Source organism: Astyanax mexicanus, chromosome 8 (assembly GCF_023375975.1).
Source record: "Astyanax mexicanus isolate ESR-SI-001 chromosome 8, AstMex3_surface, whole genome shotgun sequence".
In the NCBI taxonomy this organism is placed as follows: Eukaryota; Metazoa; Chordata; class Actinopteri; order Characiformes; family Acestrorhamphidae; genus Astyanax; species Astyanax mexicanus.
In genome coordinates this window covers 49,689,121-49,713,414 of record NC_064415.1, presented here as the reverse complement: position 1 = coordinate 49,713,414, position 24,294 = coordinate 49,689,121, and the positions used below count along the sequence as shown (strand labels likewise).

General features: G+C 35.5%; 2 protein-coding genes and 1 non-coding gene across 5 annotated transcripts in view; 1 reads left to right on the top strand and 2 right to left on the bottom strand.

Moving 5' to 3' along the window:
* LOC111190415 (zinc finger protein OZF-like) overlaps window positions 1-24,294 on the top strand; it is a 589,012-nt gene that overhangs the window by 47,661 nt on the left and 517,057 nt on the right. The window lies entirely within an intron of this gene.
* Window positions 1-24,294, bottom strand: part of LOC111190412 (zinc finger protein 345) — a 406,705-nt gene that overhangs the window by 38,615 nt on the left and 343,796 nt on the right. The window lies entirely within an intron of this gene.
* trnae-uuc (transfer RNA glutamic acid (anticodon UUC)) lies at window positions 13,334-13,405 on the bottom strand. The gene has a single exon. It is a non-coding gene; the product is annotated as a tRNA-Glu (tRNA).

Here is a 24,294-nt window from a genome sequence, read left to right as displayed (position 1 = left end):
ATGAGTTGCTTCTCATTTCTTAAACCACCATAACCTACATAGCACAGAATCAGCACTTCTAAAAATTGTTAGCTTTTGTCCACTGATGCTGGCTTTCTTAACATCCTCTTCTTCGTCCTCCTTGATCTCACCTCTGCATTTGATACTGTGAAATATAATATTCTCATTTACAGACTTTCTCACAATGATTGGTTTTGATTTTACCTTATCAACAGGCAACAGTATAGTATCAGTCGGTATACGCAAGTCATCCACTGCCCCGGTCACACAAGGAGTACCTCAAGGGTCTGTCCTCGGCCTCATTCTCATTCAATTTCCATTGCTATGCAGATGATATCCAGATCTATCTTAGCACTACAACCCCCACAATCTCATCTCAGTCTCTGAGTGCCTGCATTGCAGACCTGATACAATGGCTAGATAGCAATTATCTGAGACTAAACGCTAATAAAACTGAAGTCCTTTTATTTGGCCAAAAGCTCTGGTCTGCACTCACTCTGACCTCACTGTCGTTGTTAACAATAATCCTATTAAATCATTGGAGGTTGTTAAAAATCTTGGATTTTTTTTCTTAATTCATCACTTTCATTCGAGTCCCAGATCCAGGAGATCGCCAACATTGCCTTCTTCCATCTTAGGAACGTTGCCTATCTCCGGCCCCCTACTTAACACCGCTAATGCTAAAATGCTAGCTAATGCTTTCATATTTTCTCGCATTGACTACTGCAACTCACTTTTCAATGGTCTCCCTCTCAAACTGCTCAACAGGCTCCAATACACGCAGAATTCTGCAGCCAGAGTTCTCACTTTTAGTAAGCTCTCCGCACACATCACCCCCATCCTCCATCAGCTTCACTGGTTACCAGTATCCTTCCATATCAAATACAAGCATCTCCTGTTAACTTTCAAAGCCATTCATGGCATTGCACCACCTTACTTTTCTGAGCTTCTTCTTCCTGTTAAGAAATTATAAATATTAATATTGAATGTATTCTTTCAGCTGATCATACATAATGACATTCAATCCAAAAACCTTATTATGATTAAGAGAGTGAAGTGTCATGTGAGTAATCTTGTTTGTGCTGACCCAAGTGGCTGAAACTAGTGAACTGTGTATGTGGGTGAGTGTGCAAGGACAGATCATTTAGTGCCACTGCACCCAAACTCTGGAACTCTCTCTCCCCCCAGCCTTTAATGATTGCTGTACCCTATTCTCCTTTAAAGCCGAACTAAAAACGTCCTCTTCAGCTTTCACTATTCCTCTATATTTATGTGTTAGGATTTTTTTTCTCAGTGTAAAGCGACTCTGGGTTTATGAAAGGCACTATATAAATTGAACTTATTAGTATTATTTTTATTATTGCCTCCATCGCTCACTGGGGGTTTTGCATTGTATGCCCAATGCTTTGTCTGATTCTCTGTCCTGCAATCACATTTTTGTAAAGCTGCTTTGTGACCTCCATTATGTTTTTGCTGATTATGTTACCCTTTCACCCCCCCCCCCCCCAAAAAAAAAAAAAAAAAAAAAACTTGCACACACACCAAAGGATATCGAAACTTTACTTTTATATTAATTTTACTTTTTTTTAATTAAATTTAGAGTATTCAGAGGTGAAGTGAGTTTTATCTTTTTTCTTTTTGGAAGGCCTTTTTTTGGGGGGAAAAAAGCCTTTATTTGACAAAAATTGACAGTTACAATATCACAAAAAATTGCACAACATCAAAAACATTTCATATCATATTACAATAATTATTAATATTGCCCCCACCATCATCTGCTTTCTCTCACAATCCCGTCCGGGAGGGGGAAAAACACTGCCCGCCCACATTAAAAACTGATTGGCTGTCTCACAGACTCTTTGCAGAGAACAGGCCAATCAGAACCCTCTCTGTTTTCTCTCTCTCCTTCCCACACGAGATTAGAGAAAAAAAGTCTGTGGCCTGTGTGCGCGTTTGGGGCACTCGTTCTGAATTCCGGGAGATTATATGTGACTCGCGGGCATCAGGGAGCCACTACCGAAATGCGGGAGACTCCCGGTTTGTCTGTGTATATGTTTTTCTGTTTGTTAGTAGTTACCATATTCTATGATCAATATATGTGCAAACTATTTTGATGTATTTTTCACCATGTTAAAATAGAAATGTGGAAAAAAGCAAACAGGAGGGGTGTTTGTTTCTGTGATGCTTCATCTATGGTATTTCTACAGACGATTTCAAGATTTCCTTAAGCCCCAGATTAATATATTTAGTCACGGGGCAAGTCAAGGGGACACGTCCCTGCTCAGGATGCCTGCCTGACCTGAATGGACTAATTAGCCCATTTGAACAATGTCAACAACCAATAGGAGAGCTATAGGAAGCCACAAGGGAAGAATATTTTATGTGACTGTTTACAAATGATTTAAAAAGGAACACATTTTGCAGTTAATGTGCCCTTAATGGTTCTTTCTTAAATATGTACAGTATTTTAAACACATGTAGGTCTTTAAAGACATTATATATTTTTTACACTACTTTGTCTTATAGTGCAGTGTTGTTTTTGATACAAACGTTTAATAAACACATTTTGCAAGAATAATGTTCTTTATTGCATTAATTATATCTAAAACAAAGGCAAATGTATAGCAGTGGAATTGTAATTCTTTGCTATACAAGGTTGAAGCAAAAAGCAAACAAAAAAAAGTGTAAAAGAAGCTTATTGGACAAGTTGAACACAAAATATATTTTATTTAAAAATTTCAAGAACTTACAGTGTGGCAGAAAATAAACTGTTAATGGGGACAAAAGTTGTGAGTCTCTGATAAATCACAGTATTGATTTACACACTAAAATATGGAATATATATTGTATGTAAACGCCACCAGAAGCATGATGGGAAACAATCTCATAAAGAATCTGAGAGTCTGTGACGAGTCTTTAGATGTGAGAGGGTGTCAGACTTTAGTCTGTTAAAAGTCTTTTCAGAGTTTTTTCATTGTTGTGTAGTGTATGAACAGCATGAGGAAAGAAGGAATTTTAAAAAGGTAAACAGCACCACCTCCTGGGAAAAGCAAGACTCAACTTCAAACACTTTTAGTACAGTGTTTGGTGGGTTTCTATCACTGTGGGCCTCAGAGCGCAGTAGTAGAGAGCAGAGTCTGATACTGCAGTAGAGGAGATCTCCAGACTCACACTGTCTTTAGCTAAATCTACTGTAGCTTTCAGTCGTGGAAATGAAGGTGATGTTTGGCTTTCAGCTCCTTCTTTTGGAAATATCATCAGTAAATACTCTGGTCTGGATCCAGGATACTGACGATACCACTGCAGATATTCCTTTTCCTTAAACTCGTAGGAGATAATAACTGTCTCATCTTTAAGAGCGTGAAGCTGTGTTTTGTTCGCTGGTTTTATTGACTGTGCAGAACAGTTTTCTGTGGAAAAAAAAAACAATAAGAATAAATTTACATCAGCATTGTAGAAAAGATGAACTTCACTCCACCTAATTCATCACTGATACACTCAGACACATCACCACAAAACCAACACAGAAAAGCTGGATTCTAAAACACAGTAATATATTTCACACAGATAAAGATCTAGTTAATTCCACTTACCAAGTATGATGATAAACACAGTCAGAGAGCACAGGAACATCATGGTGACTCCAGTGTTCAGATAATGAGGAGAGATCTGGGAGCTACTTTTCAAGCATGTAAAGACTCCTCCTACATTAGTTATAATGTAGAGAAGCAGAGTTTCCATTTCACTGTGAAGAAAATTATTCTGTTCTCTTGCTGTGTTGATATAATTTAGTGTAGTGGAATGGTCAGGTATGTCAGAGAGACTGGATCTCTGCTGGATTTAAGAAAAAGTGGAATTTCCTGCAGCAGTGGTATGTTTTATTTTGTGCTTTTGGTATTCTTTTTTGTATTATTATTCTTTATTTTAATAATCTTTTTTTTATCCATTAGACTTTTTTGTGCAGATTCAGTACTGTTTTTGCTCACAGACTGTGTCTGACTATTTAAAACAGGTGTCAATTCATTGAACAGAATGTGACTGCTGCAAGTATTGAAAGAATGTCAGGTCATCCAAACAGCTAAACCACACTATTAATAGATGTTTTGTAATGATCACTGAACACTGTATTCCCCCCCCCCCCCAAAAAAAAAGTTTTAACACAAAATACACAGAAAGCTCTACAAACATTTTTATTAAATGTATATATAATATACAATAGGGAAGGTATTTGAGTCCCTGACGATTTCGCCATCTTTCACACCTACAAAGCATGAAGAGGTCTGTAATTTTTATAAGAGACAGAATCTTTAAAAAAAAAATCCTAAAAATTCCTTGTATAATAGTAAATAATAAATTAATACATATTTTTCCATTAAATCAATATTTGACCACATACCAACCAGCAAGAATCTTCAAACCATCACTGACCATCAGTAAATTTCATTTGGAGATCAATGGACCAGAGTGTGGAGAAAGAGAGGAGAGGCACACAGTCCAAAGTCAGTGTATTGTCTACCAGGAGATTTTACAGCACTTCATGCTTCCCTCTATTGACAACTTTAATGGAGATGCAGATTTCATTTTTAAGCAGGACTTGCACTCTGTCAAAAGTACCAACTGGTCATATTTAATATTCTAGTTTTCTGAGATACTGACTTTTGGGTTTTCATTAGCAGTGGGAGCAGAAGGAGTTTGTTTTCAAAAATCTCATAATACATGGACTCAGTCATCCTTAATACAGTGCAGTTGTCTTGTCCCATGTGCAGGAAAAGCACCCCCAAAGCATGATGCTTCCACTCCCATGCTTCACAGTAGGGATGGTGTTTTTGGGATGGTACTCATCATTCCCAGTCCTCCAAACATGCCGAGTGGAATTAAGCAGGGTGTCTTTTTACACCAAGCTGCTTGGCAACTTCCCTGTAGCCATTTCCAGTCTTGTGGAAGTCTACAATTTTGTCTCTGGTGTCTTTGGACAGCTCTTTGGTTTTATCCATGTTAGTAGTTGGAGTCTTTTACGTATTGTGTGGGGTGGACAGGTGTCTGTACGCAGCTCACAACCTCAAACAGGTGCTTTTAATTTAGAATAATAAGGAGGTGGATGTGGAGTGGAGGTGGACTTTTTAGAGGTGGACTAACAGGTCTTTGAGGGCCAGAATTTTTGCTGATTGGCAGGTGTTCAAATACTTATTTGCAGCAGTAACAAACAAATGAATTATTAAAAAAATCATACATTGTGATTTCCAGATTTTTTTTAAAACGATGTCTCTCACAGTGGACATGCACCTAAAATGAACTTTTCTGAAGCCTCCAAGATTTCTAAGTGGGGTACCACTTTAAAATAAGACTACCTTTATAAAGGGTTTATAAATGGCTTACAATTAGTTTATTAATGGTTACTAATTAGGTTGTAAATGCCTTAAAAATCCTTAATAATCAGTTATGTTGCTCTGGGTTCACTATTCGGCAAAAATGTACATTTCTACGTATGTGTTATAACTGATTATTAATGATGTTTAAGGCATTTACAACCTAATTAGTAACCATTTATAAACTAAACTTATTTTAAAGTGGTACCCTAAGTGGAAGAACGTGCAAAGTCACAGGGTGTTCAAATACTTATTTTCCTCAGTGTACATACAGGGGTTGGACAATGAAACTGCAACACCTGTATTATTTTAGTGTGGGAGGTTTCATGGCTAAATTGGAGGAGCCTGGTGGCCAATCTTCATTAATTGCACATTGCACCAGTAAGAGTGTGAAGGTTTAATTAGCAGGGTAAGAGCACAGCTTTGCTCAAAATGTTGCAATGCACACAACATTATGGGTGACATTTTTTTGACATAAGTTCAAAAAAGGAAACAATTGTTGGTGCACGTCTTGTTGTTGCATCTGTGACCAAGACAGCAAGTCTTAGTGATGTATCAAGCGCCACTGTATCCAGGGTAATGTCAGCATACCACCAAGAAGGACGAACCACATCCAACAGGATTAACTGTGGATGCAAGGGGAAGCTGTCTAAAAGGGATGTTCAGATTCTAACCTGAATTGTATACAACATAAAAACACAAAATAACAAAACCACAGCTGCCCAAATCACGGCAGAATTCAACGTGCACCTCAGCTTTCCCGTGTCCTTCAGGACAATAAGAGTTCAATAAGAAATCCAAGCAGGAGACTTTAATTCTACAGTGTTCTATATTTGACTATACTTAAATTAGTATATTTAGTTATTCCATTTCTCTGATGCAGCAGGGGGGCAAAGGAGGACAAAAAGGGTGTACCCAGTACCATTTACTGCTACATCAGCATTTGCTTTTTTTTATTATTAGCACCTGCATAACCACATCCAGTCATTTCTGAGAGAGTGTAATAAGAGATAAGCAGTGTGGTTTGATATTACTTTGATCTGCTTGTGTTCAAAGTAAACAGAAGGTGTGTGAGTTTTTGTAAAGCTTCTCAGAGACTTTGCATCACTGTGTTGCTACTCTAAAGCCAGGCGGACACTGTGCGATTTTAGCCCGATTTTAAGCCCGATCTGGTCGGATGCGACTGAATTTCATGATCGGGCCGAATTTTAGCTTGATCGTGCGTCGTTTGTCGTGCAGTGTGAGAGGGGAAGCGATGTCCGATTAATTGCCCATAGGAGCTGCGAATGAGCAGTCGGACGCGACCAGGGATTTCTGACATGCCAGAAATTTTGGTCGCTTGTCTCACAGTGTGAGCTGTTTTGCGGGCCGATTTCTTAACGTCACGACCTGTTTTCCCAAAAATCTATAAATAATTATTAGTCATATTTATTTCTGTCAGTTATAAGGATTTATATTTATGTTCGGTACACAGACTTATAGCTTAATATAGCAGACACAGGCATTCTGCTGTTTAAGAATTTCAACAGATGCTTATTCTCAGTCAATAGCTGGAGTTTTTGAAAAGAAAAATTAAAAGAGAAAATATCTTTGACAAACATAAATTTATTTTATTTCACTTTGCTATTATATCTGAAAAATAAAGCACATTGTCAGCCTCTGCTGCCCGTCAATTATATAAAACTTAAAACATGCACAGAAATATAAAGCTATATTTTATAATTCGTTTCTTTTCGCCAGGGCAAATTTATTAAAATTATAAATATGTTAATTTATTAATTAAAATCTCGTCCAGTGCTCCAGAATATTAGCCACGCAAAGCCAGCTTAGCGCAGCGCGTGGCATTGCGCGCGGCATTGCCCGCATAATAACCTCTGTCTTCTAAAATAAACGTTTTAATAAATAAGGTCGGAGAAGTGTAGTAAAATTAGTTCTATTAAACTTACTAAAGCTAATAAATGTAATGATAATTAATCAAGATAAATCAGACAAAATGCGCTGCGCCTCTCTCTCGCTCTCTTTCGCAGCGCGGAGCTGAATTCAGCGCGAGGCTACAGGAACTCAGTTCAGTTGAATAAAAATAAGTAAGGGCCTGTAAGTACAAGCAAAGGACCTGTAAGTAAATATAGTCAAATATAAAGAATAGTTTGAGGTTTTGGTGAGCTGTTTTCATGATTTGAAACTGAAACTAACTGAAACTTTGATTATTCTGCAGAAAGCCTGGGTTATTTTAAACGAATTTTTAATGAGTTTATATTTTATATTTTTTATTTATTCATTTATTATTTTTCTTCTTTTATTAATCAAATCATTAAATATATATCTTAAGATATAATTTTTTCCCTTTTATGTCAATTTTTATGATCTTTTTTTAAGGTCCTATTTTTCCTTTTTTACGTATATATTTTATTCGTCTATAATAAATGTCAGTTTTTATTCCTATTTTTTATATATATTATTAATCCCTTTTAAACTGTTAATGCTCAGCGGCACTGTAAATGAGGGTCCCTATCCAGTGTGAATAACCGATTGCTTGTTTAATATTCAGTGTTGCAAAACCAGTTTTTACATAAACAATAAACAGAATAAAAAATAAAATTATTTTATTTTATTTAAGCTGCTGGTGTTTCTTTCGCAGCCTGACGCGCAGTCATTTTTCTATGCGCTCTCCTTCTGTAAAACGGACAACACGTAGAGTCCACGTCGCCTCAGCCACCTGCGAGTCCATGTACGTCTCTTCCGTGGACTTTCAGCGCACAACAGGGCACAAATAAGCAAAGCTAAGCGCTTTCTTTTGCAAGGCGTTGTGTTGAAGCGAGAGTTTGTATGCAAAGAAAGCTCCGCCTACGGGCTGCGTTTAGACGTGCAGTGTAAGCTCCCCCGTCGCAGCAGGTCAGTCGGACCGTACAGTGTGTGCAGATGAATCGCAGGCGTTGTTCATACACGACAAACGATTCAAACGTGCTGTTTGAGCTCTCCAGAACGCATCCGATTAAAAAAATCGCACAGTGTCCGCCTGGCTTAAGAGCACAGTAGTAGAGAGCTGTATCTGCCAGTCCTACTGTAACAGTGAGATCAGTGGATGATTCTGATGCAGTCGACTCAAATCTACTGTCTGCAGTGTCACTTTCACCACTCCACGATCGAGCTCCTCTCAGCAGTAAATACTGTAGAGCTCTGTTAGGATACTGTCTGTACCAGTAGAGATACACATATTCACTGCTGGAGTCATAAGAGCATTTCAGTGTAACAGATTCTCCCTCTGTTCTAGAAACATCAGTCTCTTGATCATCTGGTCCAATTCGATCAGCAGTGAACACACCTGGAGGAAACAGAATAAAATGATTTGTAAAATATAAGAATTTTATTAAATATTGTTAAATCATATATTGACAGTGAGTACCTGATGTGGTAATGAGGATGATGAGGAGGATGTTCTTCATTGTGAATATGATCAGATGGAATCAGTATTGTGTTTAAGCTCTCAGTGCTCTAATGCTGATCTGTGTGTTAGTGTGAATCTCTCTAAAGTGAGAGCAGTTATGAGAAACTACAACAGGAAACTCCTGCTCTGACGTTTCTGTGAACAGTCTTTGTCAAACACACTACACACTACATCAGCAGTGGGTGTCTTTCTTGGCCTACCAGTCATGGGTGACAAACCATAATCCATGTTTTTAGACTGAATGAACTGTTTAAAAAGCTAGCGAGATTGAATTCAGCTGAGAGGGGTGGAACCGGTGATTAGAAATCCAACAACACAGAGGGCTGTCTTTATGTTCGAGCTGCTCTGTGTTCTGCATGAGATCATCAAACAAATTTAAATATAAGTCAAGGACGACACAAATAAACACAAAATGTTTTTTTTAAATGAAGGTTTTCGGGCGCCGAGTGGTCCAGCGGTCTAAAGCGCTACCACTATTAGCAGGAGATCGCAGGTTTGAACACCCGCTCATGCAGCTTTGCCATCAAGCTGCCGGCGTTAGAGGGAGCAAAATTGGCCCTGCTCCCTCTGGGTGGGTAGATGGCGCTCTCTCCCCACATCACTCCTAAGGTGATGTCTGCAGCACAGGGCGTCTGTGAGCTGATGTATCGGAACCGAGTCGCTGCGCTTTCCTCCGAGCGTGCTGTGATGCTACTCGGTAATGCTGCATCAGCAGCAGCTCGAAAAGAAGTGGTGGCTGGCTTCACATGTATCAGAGGAAGCATGTGTTAGTCTTCACCCTCCTGGTGTGTTGGGGCATCACTAGTGATAGGGGGAGTCCTAATGAGTGGGTTGGGTAATTGGCTGTGTAAATTGGGGAGAAAATGGGAAAAATTTGAAAAAAAAAATGATTTAAAAAAAATGAAGGTTTTCATTATTAAAAGAAAAAAAAACCCAAACCCACATGGCCCTGTGTTAAAGTGTTTGCTGCCCCACACTTGCTCTGATAAACCGAACCATGAATTCCACGGTCTATCAAAAAATTCTAAAGTAGAAATTCCGACCATCTATTTGGGATCTCAAGCTAAATCGAACTTGGGTTTTGCAGCAGGACCATGATCCAAAGCACACCAGCAAGTCCACCTCTGAATGCAGAACAGAAGAAAACAAAGTGAAGACTTTGGAGTGGTCTAGTCAAAGTCCTGACCAGAATCCTACTGAGATACTGTTGTGGTTCATGCTGAAAAACCCTCCAATGTGGTGAAATAACAAATTCTTTTTGTATAAAACCAAAAATCTAACTTAAAGTTAGCTGGGATCTGATCGATCTGATCAGACACCAGACAATTTATTACGGTTTTCCCTGTTAATGCTAATGACCCAGGGAAGGGGGTTCACACTACTGAAGGATAACACTGGTGAAAGCTGAGCTCAGAGTATAGCACAAAAAAACACACACAGCATGATTACTGATCTTCTGCTGTGGTAAGATTATAACTGTGACACTGTTTATTACTTTTCACCTCAGTTTTATTAGAAATCCACTAAACAAAACAGATTAGTAGTGCTGCATATTAAAGTGTTTTCATATGATAAATTAATAGACCAAGAATAACAAAGTATTAATTGATTTTCAAATGCATGCTGAGATGATTAATAAAGACAGGAAGGGTTAAAAAGTTTAAAAAGTGGATAAACAGCTCCCCCTCTTGAGAAAAGCAAGAGTCATAAGTTTTAGTACAGTGTTTGGTGGGTTTCTGTCACTGTGGGCCTCAGAGCGCAGTAGTAGAGAGCAGAGTCTGATACTGCAGTAGAGGAGATGATCAGAATCACTCTAGATTTAGTCGAATCCACTGTAGAATTAAATTGTAGGAAAGGAGGATCTGGTCGGTCTACAGATCCTGTGGAGGGATATATCATCATCAAATACTCTGGTCTGGATCCAGGATACTGACGATACCAGTACAGATAGTCCGCTCCCTTATAATCATAGGAGATAATAACAGTCTCATCTTTAAGAGCGTGAAGCTGTGTTTCGTTTACTGGATTTATTGACTGTGCAGAACAGTTCGCTGTGAAGAAATAATAAAAAACAATAAGAATAAATTTACATCAGCATTGTAGAAAAGATGAACTTCACTCCACCTAATTCATCACTGATACACTCAGACACATCACCACAAAACCAACACAGAAAAGCTGGATTCTAAAACACAGTAATATATTTCACACAGATAAAGATCTAGTTAATTCCACTTACCAAGTATGATGATAAACACAGTCAGAGAGCACAGGAACATCATGGTGACTCCAGTGTTCAGATAATGAGGAGAGATCTGGGAGCTACTTTTCAAGCATGTAAAGACTCCTCCTACATTAGTTATAAGAACAGAGGAATGAAGATCAGGAGAGACATGTAGATCTTTAAACACAGAGCGCACACAAGTGGTAGCACTTGGTAACACTTTACAATAAGGGTGCATTAAATAACATTACATACAACCATAATACAATACAACATAACTAAATGGTTAATAATGTCTCAATTAATTATTAATTAACAGTTTTGTCAATGCTTAATACACACTACACAACTTCAGGTAGTTTTTTTTTCTGTTCTACACGACCGGTTGTGCTGAAATCGTGAGTCTTTCAAGTTATAGTTGGCGATTGGCGACCGTAGATCACAAATTACATTAATTTTCATTAAGGAAAAATACACATTTTCTAATGAGAATACTCAAGGACCAAACACACATGAGAACTAGTGGTGCCATGCAGAAGATACAAATCCCTCTGTCTAAAACACAAGAAATGCTAACTTAAGGCCTTGCTGCTCACACAGTCTCAATTAGAAGGCAATATAATTATATAGGTCTCAGTATTTGAATTAAAAGTATAAAAATGCATTCTGATGCTGCCACTCTCACTGCTAGTATGAGCATTTAGCTGTGTTGTCATTATCTGTTTAGGCTAGATTGCTGATCTTGCTGGTCAGAAAGTTAAAACACTGAGCAAATGAAACACTGGGCTAAAATCATATAGTATGAACCATGCATAAGAGTTTGTATTTATTTTGGTTAATCATTAACTAATAAAACACACAAGGAATCATTAACATTGCTCTACAGAGTCTACACACACACAGGCACCTCACAGGTCAGGTTATCCATTCACACGGCTTTTCCTACTATTGCTTTGCTTTTGACACCCAGCTCTGTCATTCTCACCTGAAGATCACTCAATCTCTGCACGGATATCACAGCGTCTCTCAGACATATCCTCATGGATGAAGCAGCATCACCTCCAGCTACACTTTTTCAAGACTGAACTTCTGGTTACACCAGCAAAAACATCTATCCAACCCAACTTCGCCATAACCATCGACTCTCTCTCTCTCTCTTTCACCGACAAAATTTGCTAGGAACCTGGGGATGACCAGCTCTCCTTCACACACCATGTGGCCTCAGTTGCTCAATCCTGCCAGTGGTCATCTCACATCTCCACTACTGCAAAGCCATACTAACTGGCTTCCTGGCCTATGTAGTAAAACCACTTCAGATGATCCAGAATGCAGCAGCACGTCTGATCTTCAACCAGCCAAAACCAACGGGCACATGTCACCCCACTGCTCATTGAGCTCCACTGGCTACCAGTTGCTGCTTGTATCAAATTCAAAGCTCTTACAATCGCCTACAAGATGCTGACAGAACAGCTCCTTCCTACCTGCACTGATCACTCCTGAAGGCTAACGTTGGTGTCTTGGTGTGTATACAACAACCTCGCCCTCAACACAGACAAGACAAAAGAGCTGATAGTAGACATGAGGAAGGAGAGGAGACCCCATTGGCCACTAGAGAGATAATAAGGGGCACAGTCAATCAAACTTTTTGACAGGTGACCTTTTGACCTTTGCACTATCAATCAAACTTTTTGACAGGTGACCTTTTGACCTTTGCTAGGTGCCTTTTTTGACCCCTCCCCCACACCACATGCCTCCTTTTCTGGAATGTGACCTTTGACCCCTCAGATCACCCTATGATGCTGTCAGTTATTAATTATGTTTTCAATCATCTGTAATTACTTTTGACCTTTGCCATGTGCCCTTTGACCCCTCCCCACACCCCGTGCCTCCTTTTCTGGAATGTGACATTTGACCCCTCAGATCACCCTATGATGCTGTCAGTTATTAATTATGTTTTCAATCATCTGTAATTACCATTGACCCCTCAGATCCCCTGACATGTTTTGGATATGAGGTAATTTAAACCATGGTGACACACCGCCCCGCCCATCCCTCCGCCCTTCCTGCCCCATCCCCACCTCTTCCCGTCCCACCCAGCCCCGCCCCATCATTATTCAGATTGTCCTGATTGGTCAAAAAAATTCCCGCCAAAAGTATTGACCAATAAGGTTGTTATTCCTATGGAGCAATCACAGCAAGCCTGCGAGTGAAATGTGTATTTAAGAGTTAGCGAGATGTGTGAAGGACCGAGAGAACGGAGCAATGGCTTGTGTTTCTGAGGTTGCTGAAAACCAAAGCTTCCCATACCGGGATTTGAACCCGGACCGTCTGGATGAAAGCCAGAAATCCTATGCGTTAGACCATATGGGAGGATCTGTAGAAGAAGAGCACGATGACGAGAATCTAAAAAAGGTACCGAACAATGGAGAGCATTCCTGAACCAGTCGCTCAAGGAGCGCTCAAGGATCAAGTCTGGCGTTTGTCAGATGGAACTTACTTCGGATATGTTTTTCTTAAGGATATATATAGCGTTGCTATGTACGTCGGAAAAACGGTTAGATACGATGATGCCTCAGCTCGTTTTACTTTGAACCATATAGAATGGTTTAGCTTCAGAAGACACTGCTCTGTTTTTAATGCCTACGTCAATTACGGAAATACAGAATGCAGCCCATTTTTTCAGGAGAACATGAATTTAATTTGGAAACCTCTGAATACAGGAAAGTCTAGGCGTTTTAATCTCGCGCTGGTTATGACAAGCCTCGGATGTAATGTAAGCCTCAGTGTCATTCAAGATTTAAAATGCTATGCAATTGAAAATGACCTGCACTTCCAGGTTGTTTTTAATTCAGAAGACTTCAAAAGAATGAATCGTGTCTACTTTGCAATAATTGACAGTTTGTTCTATATGAACAAATAGATTTTCTGATTATTGTCAAACATACAAAACCAACATTAATTATATTCTTAAACATTACCCTTTTAGGTACCACTTTATAATAAGACTACCTTTATAAAGGGTTTATAAATGGTTTACAATTAGTTTATTAATGGTTACTAATTAGGTTGTAAATGCCTTAAAAACCATTAATAATCAGTTATAACACATACGTAGAAAGGGCAACAATGACCTGTTGTTTGCCAAATAGTGAACCCACAGCCATCTATATTGTTAAATTTCAGATCTTTTCAGATACTCGCTTACTTTGTCTTCTCCATCTAACTCAACTTGCTTCTCCATCTCCATATCCTCCATCAGTCAACATCAGTTTAACCATTTAACTCCCAAGTTTAATCATTCCACCACTAACTATTTTAGTCATTTATAATAATGTGGTGTATATTATCATATGAAATAATAAAATTGACATCTAAGGGCTTAGCAATAATTACCCCTTACCTTGACATTTTCAGCATACTATCTGAAATCATCCTTGGGGTTGTCACAGATATTGATATAATGTTGCCAGGCGCTAATGTTCAAAGAACATGAAAGTGCTGTTGTGATCCTTAAGGTTGAGTGGAATCTTCTTTAGGACAGCATTCCAGATGTAACTTCCTTTACTGGTTTGCTGCAGGCAATTTCACTGCAAGTAATTACTGCAGCTCCCAGCATGTAGTTTTCCATTTTGCTTTTGCCGATCAAGATTTTCAAATTGTAGATGAGTATTTGTTAATGAGTTACAAACACTTATAACCACTAAAAGGGAGCCTTATTGTAAAGTGTAAAACACGTCACTATTTATTAATGAGTTACAAACACTTATAACCACTAAATAGGAGCCTTATTGTAAAGTGTAAAACACGTCACTATTTATTAATGAGTTACAAACACTTATAACCACTAAACAGGAGCCTTATTTTAAAGTGTAAAACACTTCACTATTTATTAATGAGTTACAAACACTTATAACCACTAAAAGGGAGCCTTATTGTAAAGTGTAAAACACGTCACTATTTATTAATGAGTTACAAACACTTATAACCACTAAAAGGGAGCCTTATTGTAAAGTGTAAAACACGTCACTATTTATTAATGAGTTACAAACACTTATAACCACTAAACAGGAGCCTTATTGTAAAGTGTAAAACACTTCACTATTTATTAATGAGTTACAAACACTTATAACCACTAAACAGGAGCCTTATTGTAAAGTGTAAAACACTTCACTATTTATTAATGAGTTACAAATGTAAGTGATATTTAAGACTACTTTTCTACGTAATATATGAAATATGTAGTATATACATTCATCTTTTATTTTATTTTAGGATCAGAATGTTTCATTGTTGAAACTGTGACAGACTGTGATGCTGTGACAGACGAAAGTGTGCTATATCATCCATTTCAAAGTAAGTTTTTATTAATTTTTGATTAAAAATAATTATTTAATTTCAAACGTGATGATTTGATTCCTTCAATATGAAACTCAAATTTTATATATTTATATTTACTGATGTAGTAATTTAATTTACTTTCTAAAAAGTTACATGATACATTTAAGTAAACTACTGTAACAGTTGTTTTTAACAAACTTTGCTAAAAATGTACAAAAGTATATTTGGAAATAAGTATTTTAGAAGTATACTGAATTACATTAAACTGAAAGTCTATTTAAAATACACTATATTGTACTTTTAAAAAGTATGATCGAATTTCACTTTCAAACATTTGATGAAAGCATAATATTAATTTACTTTTAATATATTTTAAGTAATTGCATAAATCTATTAGCATATTTACAGCATACTTAGAAACTTCTCACTATGTTTTAAGTATAGTATATATTTTATATATTAAGTAAGTATATATTTTTTTCACCAGGGTTAGTAGCCTCATTTCATGACATTTCATGTGGTTCATTCACACCTTGACTATTTTTGTCAAAAATATTAGAAAATATATTTTTTTGATTTATCATTTCTCAGTTTTTTTTTGTTACGACACATAGAATGTACAGTATACAGGTGTAAAATGTTTCATTTTGTTTCTGTTTTGCTGATGCTTATGCTTTTTTGCTCTTTTTCTCTATGTGTGTGTATAAGTGTGAGTGAACACTCACTAAAAGATGTGTGCACATTATTGCTGCAAGATTGTTAAGCATCCAGCTCTGCAGATGTAAAGAAAAGCATGAACATAACCAGTTAACAAAGATATGGAGCAACAAATACACCAGAGTATGTTAAAGACGCTCTCTAGAATAGCACTGTAAATAAACCCTGCTACAAGTACAGGACAGTATTGAATAACAGTGGTCACTGTGATGATCAGAATTATGCTAACTGCTTTTCTCTTTGCCTGATTAGCCTCGTCTCTCTCCTTCCCTTTCTGACCTGGACCTGGATGCTTCAGTGCCCTGACTACAGCTAAACAGCAGAATAGTTTAATAATGAGGAAAACTGACCAAAGTGGCAGGACAGTATAAATAAAGATGTTATTGACATTTAAGGGAATGAACATACAGATTATACAATAGCCAAGAACTCCCATCCATGCAGCAGCAGAACATGCCAGCCTGTATCTCAGGGGCTTGTACTTCAGGAAAGTGACAGGATGGACCACCGCCATGTAACGCTCCACACAGATCAAACAGAGAAACAGAGGACGGGCGCAGATAAATACTCCCCCATAAAAACTACTAATGGTGTAAATTCTAAACAGACAAAACTAAGAACGTAGAATAAACAGCGTATGCAGATGAACATCTCGTTAACAGTCAGATTGAGGCCGAAAACTCAGGTAAACCCACAATGAAATTGATTGCATAACCTGGAATGTACATAGGGTCTGTATATCCTGCCCAAGGATTCCTGCTTGTAGCATTTCTAAACAGGTTTGAGATGGGTGTGCTGGAAAGCCCATCAGAGACGTTCATCTTCAGAGTGCACACCCCTTCTCACGATAAAATATGAAATCTGAAATAAATTACACAAAGAAAATTATATAAGGGCCAAATATAATGAAACAAACAGTCTGTTTTCTTTATCAGAACAAATTCATTGTATAGTGTTTTTTTTTTTGTGCATAGATCTAGATCAACATAGATCTAACGTGTTCAGTTGATATAGTCATGATAAATATCATAACTACCATAGTAAACCATAGTAATGATAGTACAGTTAAAAAGTGATCTCACCTTTCAGTCATAAACAGAATGCAGGATACCACAAGAAGAATACATTAGTATATTAATTTAATGGACTGACTAATTATCAATTCACATTAGTTTAAACATTATTAATCATTATATTTTAACTTAATTAAATTCTAAATTCATTATAATTTACAGCATTCTTAAGCCTAAATTGTACAAATTAGTGTTGTGTAAAATGTCTTAACTAGTATTATTTAACAATGTTCATTACTGTCATAAGTACTGTGATGCATCCTTCCTGTAAATTGTTTCTGAGTTCAGCATTGTTGAGAACTGCACCCTTAAAATGATCAGTGTATTGTTCTGAGAACAGCAACATCTTTATCTGATACACAGATGCTCTTCTTTGTCATCAGTTTCAACTTAAAGTGATGTTTATTTGATGGGGTAGGATTTGGTGGTCTACTAGGTTTTGTATAGTTATTAGGGTTTCTCTATAATATTAAATAAATAAAATCTAATTAAATCCAAGCTCAAATGTTACACAATAAATGGTAAATAAATTGATTCTTATGAGTTTTTCTACTACTGTAAATATGCCATTTTAAATACAACAGCATTAATATACAATAACCTTTTTTCAAATCATTATGTATATATTTTACTTTAAAGTAAGTAAACGTCAGAAGATATTCCATAATAAAAATATATATATTTCTTAATGCATACGTACTGTATAGGCAGAAAAACTTTAGATCCATAATTGTCAAGAAAAGCAGACATCTGGCTAATTTACCATAAAAGGCATCTGTTTGAGTGTGTGTGTGTGTGTGTGTGTGACTTTATTTAATTTATGACATGTGATTTTTCATGCATTTAAATGTATGCTAAGCTAATGTCAGTAAGGTAAATGCCAGTAATGTTTGACATGAAGGGTAGCAGTTTTATGTAGCATACATCAATGTAAATTCAATAAATATTGACTAAATGCAATAAAAAATTCAAACAAAAAAAACTTTTCATGTGATGTAAACTACATCCAACATCAACAAAAATAAAATCTACAGCCAGAGTTATGTGGTTATGTGACAGTCCTTTCAGTTATAGGCAGTTCAGTTATAAGCATTAATATACTGTATGACGTGTACTATTTTAATGGTAGCAGTATAACATGGTAGAGTTATATGTTAATCCCTGGTTTAACACTAGAATGACAAAGACAGTAATTTTGATTAATTATTTACACAAGAAACCACCTGTATAAGTGGATGGGTTACTTTTATTGTATTAGATTATTTTTAGCATTGTTATGGAATTTTTACTACAGAACACAATAAGTGCACATGAACAGCTTCTCTTTTTAATGCTATTTCAGTGTCTGACCGCTGCTATTGTTCACCTCAGAAACAGCTCAGAATCATGCTTTCATTTACTAAACACAGTAAATGTAAAACTGTATATAAACAGTACATAATCACTTTTTTTTACACAAATACCAATGTTTAAACTCTCTCTCACATTATTTATGTTTCACTTAGAAATGACATAAACAAGGTGTAATAAGTTTCTTCAATGTATTAGAATTAGTCTACTCTTTAAGTAAATGTAAGTAATAAAGAAAATAAAAAATAAGAAAAATAAGAAACAAACACTCAAATATATTTCACCTCAATTAAGTGGGTACATAATTAGCAATAACAATAAGTAAATGATCAATATTGTTTTCAATCTGTAGAGTTATATTAGTAACTTTCACATGTATAAATAAGTAATTAGTATAAATATATAAATGTTATATTATAAAGAAATAATAAAATATTATTAGTATAAGTAGTATGATTTTTATTTGTACAAGATTTTAAAATGAGGCCAGTTCAACAGCCTGATCTTTAATCTTATGTTGTGTTCAGTACAAATGCAAAACAAAAGAAACATGTAAATAAATTACAAACCAAATACAAATGTGTGAAAAAGGTCACCTGTCAGAGACAATGCATGAGTTTAAATTAATGTTGTAAAGGAGATTAGGGGAGTAAGATATTCAACTTTGTTAATGTATAAATAAATGAAAGAAAGACAATTGTTATTATTTAACATTAACCTTTACTAAAAAAATTTGCTTGAGTACAATATATGGTTACAAATGAATATTAGCAGGATACAAAATACTACAATAGTAATCTTTTAAGAACTGCAAACTTGAAGCAGAATTGCGAAAACTAGAGCTACAGCAAATCTCTAGCTACATTCAAACTGCTTAAAATATTAGAAAATATTTTTTCTGATTTAACATTTCTCAGATTTTTTGTTGTAACACATAGAATATTATGAAATATTTTGAAATACTAAGTCATTATTTTGAGATAGTAAGTCATTATATTGAGATAGATTAACATATAACTCTACCATGTTATACTGCTACCATTAAAATAGTACACGTCATACAGTATATTAATGCTTATAACTGAACTGCCTATAACTGAAAGGACTGTCACATAACCACATAACTCTGGCTGTAGATTTTATTTTTGTTGATGTTGGATGTAGTTTACATCACATGAAAAGTTTTTTTTGTTTGAATTTTTTATTGCATTTAGTCAATATTTATTGAATTTACATTGATGTATGCTACATAAAACTGCTACCCTTCATGTCAAACATTACTGGCATTTACCTTACTGACATTAGCTTAGCATACATTTAAATGCATGAAAAATCACATGTCATAAATTAAATAAAGTCACACACACACACACACACACTCAAACAGATGCCTTTTATGGTAAATTAGCCAGATGTCTGCTTTTCTTGACAATTATGGATCTAAAGTTTTTCTGCCTATACAGTACGTATGCATTAAGAAATATATATATTTTTATTATGGAATATCTTCTGACGTTTACTTACTTTAAAGTAAAATATATACATAATGATTTGAAAAAAGGTTATTGTATATTAATGCTGTTGTATTTAAAATGGCATATTTACAGTAGTAGAAAAACTCATAAGAATCAATTTATTTACCATTTATTGTGTAACATTTGAGCTTGGATTTAATTAGATTTTATTTATTTAATATTATAGAGAAACCCTAATAACTATACAAAACCTAGTAGACCACCAAATCCTACCCCATCAAATAAACATCACTTTAAGTTGAAACTGATGACAAAGAAGAGCATCTGTGTATCAGATAAAGATGTTGCTGTTCTCAGAACAATACACTGATCATTTTAAGGGTGCAGTTCTCAACAATGCTGAACTCAGAAACAATTTACAGGAAGGATGCATCACAGTACTTATGACAGTAATGAACATTGTTAAATAATACTAGTTAAGACATTTTACACAACACTAATTTGTACAATTTAGGCTTAAGAATGCTGTAAATTATAATGAATTTAGAATTTAATTAAGTTAAAATATAATGATTAATAATGTTTAAACTAATGTGAATTGATAATTAGTCAGTCCATTAAATTAATATACTAATGTATTCTTCTTGTGGTATCCTGCATTCTGTTTATGACTGAAAGGTGAGATCACTTTTTAACTGTACTATCATTACTATGGTTTACTATGGTAGTTATGATATTTATCATGACTATATCAACTGAACACGTTAGATCTATGTTGATCTAGATCTATGCACAAAAAAAAAAACACTATACAATGAATTTGTTCTGATAAAGAAAACAGACTGTTTGTTTCATTATATTTGGCCCTTATATAATTTTCTTTGTGTAATTTATTTCAGATTTCATATTTTATCGTGAGAAGGGGTGTGCACTCTGAAGATGAACGTCTCTGATGGGCTTTCCAGCACACCCATCTCAAACCTGTTTAGAAATGCTACAAGCAGGAATCCTTGGGCAGGATATACAGACCCTATGTACATTCCAGGTTATGCAATCAATTTCATTGTGGGTTTACCTGAGTTTTCGGCCTCAATCTGACTGTTAACGAGATGTTCATCTGTATACGCTGTTTATTCTACGTTCTTAGTTTTGTCTGTTTAGAATTTACACCATTAGTAGTTTTTATGGGGGAGTATTTATCTGCGCCCGTCCTCTGTTTCTCTGTTTGATCTGTGTGGAGCGTTACATGGCGGTGGTCCATCCTGTCACTTTCCTGAAGTACAAGCCCCTGAGATACAGGCTGGCATGTTCTGCTGCTGCATGGATGGGAGTTCTTGGCTATTGTATAATCTGTATGTTCATTCCCTTAAATGTCAATAACATCTTTATTTATACTGTCCTGCCACTTTGGTCAGTTTTCCTCATTATTAAACTATTCTGCTGTTTAGCTGTAGTCAGGGCACTGAAGCATCCAGGTCCAGGTCAGAAAGGGAAGGAGAGAGACGAGGCTAATCAGGCAAAGAGAAAAGCAGTTAGCATAATTCTGATCATCACAGTGACCACTGTTATTCAATACTGTCCTGTACTTGTAGCAGGGTTTATTTACAGTGCTATTCTAGAGAGCGTCTTTAACATACTCTGGTGTATTTGTTGCTCCATATCTTTGTTAACTGGTTATGTTCATGCTTTTCTTTACATCTGCAGAGCTGGATGCTTAACAATCTTGCAGCAATAATGTGCACACATCTTTTAGTGAGTGTTCACTCACACTTATACACACACATAGAGAAAAAGAGCAAAAAAGCATAAGCATCAGCAAAAAAGAAACAAAATGAAACATTTTACACCTGTATACTGTACATTCTATGTGTCGTAACAAAAAAAAAACTGAGAAATGATAAATCAAAAAAATATATTTTCTAATATTTTTGACAAAAATAGTCAAGGTGTGAATGAACCACATGAAATGTCATGAAATGAGGCTACTAACCCTGGTGAAAAAAATATATACTTACTTAATATATAAAATATATACTATACTTAAAACATAGTGAGAAGTTTCTAAGTATGCTGTAAATATGCTAATAGATTTATGCAATTACTTAAAATATATTAAAAGTAAATTAATATTATGCTTTCATCAAATGTTTGAAAGTGAAATTCGATCATACTTTTTAAAAGTACAATATAGTGTATTTTAAATAGACTTTCAGTTTAATGTAATTCAGTATACTTCTAAAATACTTATTTCCAAATATACTTTTGTACATTTTTAGCAAAGTTTGTTAAAAACAACTGTTACAGTAGTTTACTTAAATGTATCATGTAACTTTTTAGAAAGTAAATTAAATTACTACATCAGTAAATATAAATATATAAAATTTGAGTTTCATATTGAAGGAATCAAATCATCACGTTTGAAATTAAATAATTATTTTTAATCAAAAATTAATAAAAACTTACTTTGAAATGGATGATATAGCACACTTTCGTCTGTCACAGCATCACAGTCTGTCACAGTTTCAACAATGAAACATTCTGATCCTAAAATAAAATAAAAGATGAATGTATATACTACATATTTCATATATTACGTAGAAAAGTAGTCTTAAATATCACTTACATTTGTAACTCATTAATAAATAGTGAAGTGTTTTACACTTTACAATAAGGCTCCTGTTTAGTGGTTATAAGTGTTTGTAACTCATTAATAAATAGTGACGTGTTTTACACTTTACAATAAGGCTCCTGTTTAGTGGTTATAAGTGTTTGTAACTCATTAATAAATAGTGACGTGTTTTACACTTTACAATAAGGCTCCCTTTTAGTGGTTATAAGTGTTTGTAACTCATTAATAAATAGTGAAGTGTTTTACACTTTAAAATAAGGCTCCTGTTTAGTGGTTATAAGTGTTTGTAACTCATTAATAAATAGTGACGTGTTTTACACTTTACAATAAGGCTCCTGTTTAGTGGTTATAAGTGTTTGTAACTCATTAATAAATAGTGACGTGTTTTACACTTTACAATAAGGCTCCCTTTTAGTGGTTATAAGTGTTTGTAACTCATTAACAAATACTCATCTACAATTTGAAAATCTTGATCGGCAAAAGCAAAATGGAAAACTACATGCTGGGAGCTGCAGTAATTACTTGCAGTGAAATTGCCTGCAGCAAACCAGTAAAGGAAGTTACATCTGGAATGCTGTCCTAAAGAAGATTCCACTCAACCTTAAGGATCACAACAGCACTTTCATGTTCTTTGAACATTAGCGCCTGGCAACATTATATCAATATCTGTGACAACCCCAAGGATGATTTCAGATAGTATGCTGAAAATGTCAAGGTAAGGGGTAATTATTGCTTAGCCCTTAGATGTCAATTTTATTATTTCATATGATAATATACACCACATTATTATAAATGACTAAAATAGTTAGTGGTGGAATGATTAAACTTGGGAGTTAAATGGTTAAACTGATGTTGACTGATGGAGGATATGGAGATGGAGAAGCAAGTTGAGTTAGATGGAGAAGACAAAGTAAGCGAGTATCTGAAAAGATCTGAAATTTAACAATATAGATGGCTGTGGGTTCACTATTTGGCAAACAACAGGTCATTGTTGCCCTTTCTACGTATGTGTTATAACTGATTATTAATGGTTTTTAAGGCATTTACAACCTAATTAGTAACCATTAATAAACTAATTGTAAACCATTTATAAACCCTTTATAAAGGTAGTCTTATTATAAAGTGGTACCTAAAAGGGTAATGTTTAAGAATATAATTAATGTTGGTTTTGTATGTTTGACAATAATCAGAAAATCTATTTGTTCATATAGAACAAACTGTCAATTATTGCAAAGTAGACACGATTCATTCTTTTGAAGTCTTCTGAATTAAAAACAACCTGGAAGTGCAGGTCATTTTCAATTGCATAGCATTTTAAATCTTGAATGACACTGAGGCTTACATTACATCCGAGGCTTGTCATAACCAGCGCGAGATTAAAACGCCTAGACTTTCCTGTATTCAGAGGTTTCCAAATTAAATTCATGTTCTCCTGAAAAAATGGGCTGCATTCTGTATTTCTGTAATTGACGTAGGCATTAAAAACAGAGCAGTGTCTTCTGAAGCTAAACCATTCTATATGGTTCAAAGTAAAACGAGCTGAGGCATCATCGTATCTATCCGTTTTTCCGACGTACATAGCAACGCTATATATATCCTTAAGAAAAACATATCCGAAGTAAGTTCCATCTGACAAACGCCAGACTTGATCCTTGAGCGACTGGTTCAGGAATGCTC